The sequence below is a fragment of the Perca flavescens genome, chromosome 19 (assembly GCF_004354835.1).
Source record: "Perca flavescens isolate YP-PL-M2 chromosome 19, PFLA_1.0, whole genome shotgun sequence".
Classification (NCBI taxonomy): Eukaryota; Metazoa; Chordata; class Actinopteri; order Perciformes; family Percidae; genus Perca; species Perca flavescens.
Window position 1 is genome coordinate 3,440,094 of NC_041349.1, and position 5,481 is coordinate 3,445,574.

The window sequence follows — 5,481 nt, forward strand, 5'->3', positions numbered from 1 at the left end:
AACATTACAGTTAATAGGAAAACATAATACAGGAAATTGCGAGATTTGTAATGTGCCAGAGACAGTGGAACACGTCTTTATGATGTGTAGGAAATTTAAAAGAGAAAGGGTTTTTATGAAAAGGAAAATAGAGGGCAGTGGAGAAAGTTTTATCCTTAGAGATCTTTTGTCTAAGGGCTCTGATCACAGAGTAATAAAGTATATGCTTGAATTTTTAAAGAACACTGGACTCATTGACAGAATATAGGGTTTTTTTTTTTTTTTTTTTGTAGCTTGCAGGCTACAGTATTTTTCAAGGATGTAAGCCATAGTGATGATCATGCACAATTTATCTGGAGGGTGGCGGTAGTGCGCTAAGTTAGTCCGCATCCGCCGTTAAACAAGCAACTGAAGAAGAAGAAGAAGAAGAAGAAGGACGTTGTTATCCATTACTGAGGCTGACAACCAGTTATGTAGTGTTTTGGCGTATTGAAATCTACAAGAGGTAAATATACATGTGCATGTGTGTGAGATTACATATGCTGCATTTAGCTAAGTGTTGTAGTATCTATTGTGTCGTTAACTGTGTAGCCGTTAGCGTTAGCACAATTGCCATTATCATTGTTTTCGTAGCCTACTGTTAGCTTTGCATGTGAAATAATTGAGACAAGCTGTGAAGTGTTGCTACCTTCAGTATAATATATATTTATGAGGAGACGGTAAATTGTCTTTAGCTCGACTTTATTCCGCATGTAACACACGTGTAAACACACGTGTTCATTTCCTGTATTACCGAACGTATGCGTACGCACTGACGTATACTCAATCACAGGTTTACGTGACATATATGTCAATGCATCTCCCCCTTTTAGTTTGGGGTTTCATACATTATTAAACAAAACAACTGTATATAAGAAACATACTCTGAAATTGCCTTTTGTATGAAAATACAGTGTTTTCCGTATTATTCCTTTTAAGAAACCCATGTATCTAATAAGCATTATTTCTCTTATTCTACTTATCAATATTATTATTTTCAACTTACTCTTCAAGTAGACATTAACAGTAATACAAATGAACAAGCAAATATAAACAAACAAACATTCTGCTCAGACCTTTCTCCTTTCCCTTTTAACATAACTGGTCTGTAATCATTTGTAAACATTAGGGCTGGGCGATATATCGATATTATATCGATATCGTGAGATGTGAGTAGATATCGTCTTAGATTTTGAATATCGTGATATTATTATCATATATTATTATGGAATATGGTTTTAAAGGCTGCGTTACAGTAAAGTGATGTACTTTTCTGAACTTATCAGACTGTTGTAACTGTTCTATAGTTCAAATTTGATCCTTGCTCCAAGCAAGCTGCTGACTCCTTTTGGATTGGCCTCTTTTATTTTATAGGCTTTTTATTTAAGATATTTTTTTTATTTAAATGTGCACCTTATGGAGCTTTGATTTAAAAAAAAAAAAAAAAAGGTACTCCTGTTGTTATACAGTATTTATGTTTACATTATATTGTTATTTGAACAGCTAAGCATTTAATCATGAACAAGGTGAAGAAACCTGTTTATTATTTATTCATTTGATTTTTTTGAACTGTTCACTGAAATAGCCGGTTTCTATGAAACTACTTGTGACATGTCATATTTGGCTTTGACTGAACTGCTCTCACTTTGCGGAAAAAAATATCGGGATGTAGTGACCCACAAGTAACACTGAAAGAGACATTCACCAAGGGACTGTACCTTTTAAGGGAGAGGTGTTATGATTTGAGCGTTCCGGTTTTAACGTGGTGTGGCCGCTGTTGTTCTCACTCGTTGTACGGTGTTATATACGTATTGAAGTGGAGAGTAAAGCTGACTCAACGCATCTCCGTCTCTTGTCTCCTCACTTATCGCACTCCACAGGGATATATATCATATATCGTATATCGATATTCAGCCAAAATATATCGGGATATGACTTTTGGTCCATATCGCCCAGCCCTAGTAAACATTAAGAGTTAACAAATTTTTTTTCTGACTAGTAAGTCAGCTTGACAGCAGGTTTCACAGCACGTCCAGAGCGTGTCCACAAAACTCCGGGTGATGGTGTTATGCTACCAGTCTCAGAGTCAGTTTGGGTTGGACAGGTGGCGCATGCCATGCTACCCGGTGGGGTGGAGACTTCTGGTGACTGTGTTGGAGGGTTGTTCCTCTCTTGGTTGACGATCTGCAGATGCCTCCGGTTTCGTCAGGTGGTGTCTCCTTGTGGCGTTTTCACCACAAACGAACGTGGAGTGGAACACGAAGCCTGGATCACCCCGGTCCCTCTCCATGTCTTCTCTGTGTTGCACTCTGTCACCGACTAAGGCAGGAAGCGGCTTTGCTGTGTATCTCCTGTTGTAGGTGTATTCGTAGGCCTGCTTAGCTTTGGCATCTGTCTGCCTGACTGTAGACAGATTGGGCCATGCCGGTCTCAGCTGATGGTGGAGCTTGGGGACTGTGGTGCGCAGTCTCCTTCCCATGAGGAGTCTGGCTGGGCTTTCTTTTGTCGGCTCCGTGGCTATGTCCCTGTAGATCAGGAGAGCTAGCTGGGGGTCTTGTTGCCTAAGGATGCATTTAGCTGTCCTGACCGCTCGCTCCACCATCCCATTAGCTTGGGGATAATATGGGCTCGATGTAGTTTGCTGGATGTTGTGCTTGGAGGTGAGGACCTGGAACTGCCGTGAGGTGAACTGCTGGCCGTTATTTATAATCAGTTCTTCAGGTATCCCAAACCGTGTGAATATGCTCATCAGCTTATTTACAACTGCTTCACTTGTGGTCTGGGTGAGACTCAATACTTCAAGCCATCTTGAATAATAGTCAATAACAACCAGGAAGTGCTTTCCTTTAAACTCACAAAGATCTGCAGCCAGTTTTTGCCTAGGGAGCTCTGGCAAAGGCGTTGTGATGAGTGGTTCCCGGTAGGGATGCACCGATCCACATTTTTTCACTTCCGATCCCGATACCTGAATTTGGATATCGGCCAATACCGATACTATTCCGATACCAGAGCTGTGCTTGCTTTAATATTATTATTATTATTATCATTATTGTTGTTTTATATGATGCTGAAATAAACTCCTCTCAACAGGCAAGTATGATACGTACATATGTATGCATGTATGTCCCAAAAGGCAACTTGAGGTAAGTATAAGGTCAGAAAAGGAAGCCAGAAAAACAGGAAATCCTATTAACAGGAAAAATCCCATTCTGAAAACAAATATGCAACTGTAAGGGTTTCATATTGATTGTCGTTTAAATATTTATTCTTTTCAGCTAGGGGCGGGTAGCCTGGGTAAACCCTGACGAACTTCCGGCAAATTTGAGATTTGCTCTGCAGGTCAGTCTGGCGAAGAGCCCATTCAAACCAATGTCCTCAAAATTGAGGCACCAATCACAACCGCTGAGGTGGGCTTTACACCAATCACAACCGCTGAGGCGGGCTTTACGCGACGAGGATAGCGCAGCGACGGCGAGCAGCTTTTTGTTTACATTCAACATGGCGGCTACCGAAGCCGTGCTTCACCATGACCAGGGACCGGCAGGTCAGTCTGACATATGCCGATTTTACACCGGTCAACGCTATAATTAACTGACAACAGAAGTTATACGAGTTACAGTTCTCAAGGACGCACGCACACACAGACAGAGACTCTTTTTCTTTTCTCTCAACTTCTCCGCCGTGTGTGCGGCGCGTACCCGCTCGCGGTGTGAAGCGCGTGTCCGCGCTATTCTCCCACATGTAGGGAGCCTCGTGAATTAACCTGCAACATTTCAGCTGTTTGGAAATTCTTCAGCGTGTGTGCAGAAGATAACAAGTTAGCAATATGCAACACCTGCAAGGAGAAAGTAGGGCGTGGAGGAGGGACGACACCAAAAACCAGAATCACATTTATTTTGTTGGATGTGAAAAGCGTCACCCGTATCGTTGCTCTGATTGGTTGAAGGACTATCCAATGAGCCCAGAGGCATTTGAGTGGCGTCCGTTGGTGACGCTCCTCTGGAAATGAACTGTCAATGAACCTTTCCCAGACCCACTCTCAGTTACAGCTGAGAAGGGTCTGGTGTTAACCAGGCTAGGGGGCGGGCAGGGGGGTGAATTTGACGTCAGTGTACGGGCTTATCTGCTAATGTTAGCCGCCGGCCGTTACCTTGAAACCATCCAGCAAATAGACGGTACCGTAGGGTTATTTAACGTCACCGCTCATTTTACACACAGTTTAACACCAAAACTAAACGCTGAGTGAACATTACTACCTCCGTTTTTCATGTTTGTTTTGAGTATGCACCCCCACTAACCTGGAAAACGGTTTTTAAAACCGTAACGTTAATACAACGTGTCGGAGGAATAATACAGCGTTCTCTTGCAACGGGAGTCGGAGGCAGAGATACCGTCACCGCAGCGTTCGCTAACATTAGCTCCTTGTCTCATCTGCGGTCTGATAAACGGTAAATTCATCAAAGTCAGTGTGCCCAACGCTATTTTCCAATAAACTGTAGCCTCTCTGAATTACGGCTTTGCTTTTTTTTTTCTTTTTTCCTGAGCGTGTCTCATAACTTTGTGTCTCATTGAGCCGCGCCTCCGTTAAGGAAATCCATTTCCACAGTTTGCAGCCAGCTAGCAGACTAGCCAGCAGGGATCACCTGTGGAGTCATTTCAGCAGACAACGTTAAAGCGCAGACATGGCTCATGGATATCGTAAATCTCCCCATGTTGGATCGGGAAAATCCGATACGTGAATAATGCTGGTATCGATCCCGATACTGGATCGGGTCGGCCCCATCCCTAGTTCCCGGCTTTGGCTTGGTTTGCGCTCATTACAGTGTGGGCATGAGGAGACTTTCTCTTTTACTGCATGGCTAATCTTTGACCACCAGACCACATCACTGTGTCTCTCTCTGGATTTGTTTAGGCCTTGATGCCCATGGTGGATCCTCTCCAGCATCTCAGTTCTCATTGTTTGTGGGACCACTATTTGGTTTCCCTTCTTCACCAGTCCATTATCGCTAAGACTACTTCTCTCCATTAAATAGTCTAAAGCTGGTCTGACACCATCTCTTTTATATTGCGGCCAGCCAGACTTAATGTATTGTCTGACCTTCTGCAGGGTTTCATCCTTTTCTGTCTCTGCCTTTATACGCTCCAGCACTGTTTTAGGCCTTTCCAGCTCTTCGTTGGCCTGGATGTCCTCGCTCAGTTTTGTGTCGTCCACTTTTGACTCTGGGTGCCTCGACAGCACGTCAGGTACTATCAGGTTCTTACCTGGGATGTAGGCCTACTCAGCGACAGGGTTGAACTTCATTAAGCGGATTAGAAGTCGCTGACACCTCAGTGGGGTTTTGTCTAGGTCTCTGTGGTTGATGAGTATCACCAGTGGTTTATGGTCTGTAAGTAATTTGTAGCTTTCCAGACCACACCTTTTCTATCTGTGCATACTTTTTTTCCCACTTCATTTAGTGTACC

General features: G+C 43.2%; 1 long non-coding RNA gene across 1 annotated transcript in view; it reads left to right on the forward strand.

Annotated features, from left to right (window-relative positions):
- The first annotated feature begins 409 nt into the window (after positions 1 to 409).
- The window catches only part of LOC114545296 (uncharacterized), an 8,541-nt gene continuing 3,469 nt past the window's right edge, over positions 410 to 5,481 (forward strand). The window contains exon 1 of the long non-coding RNA XR_003690863.1: positions 410 to 484. This is a non-coding gene — a long non-coding RNA (uncharacterized LOC114545296). The remainder of the gene's footprint in view (positions 485 to 5,481) is intronic.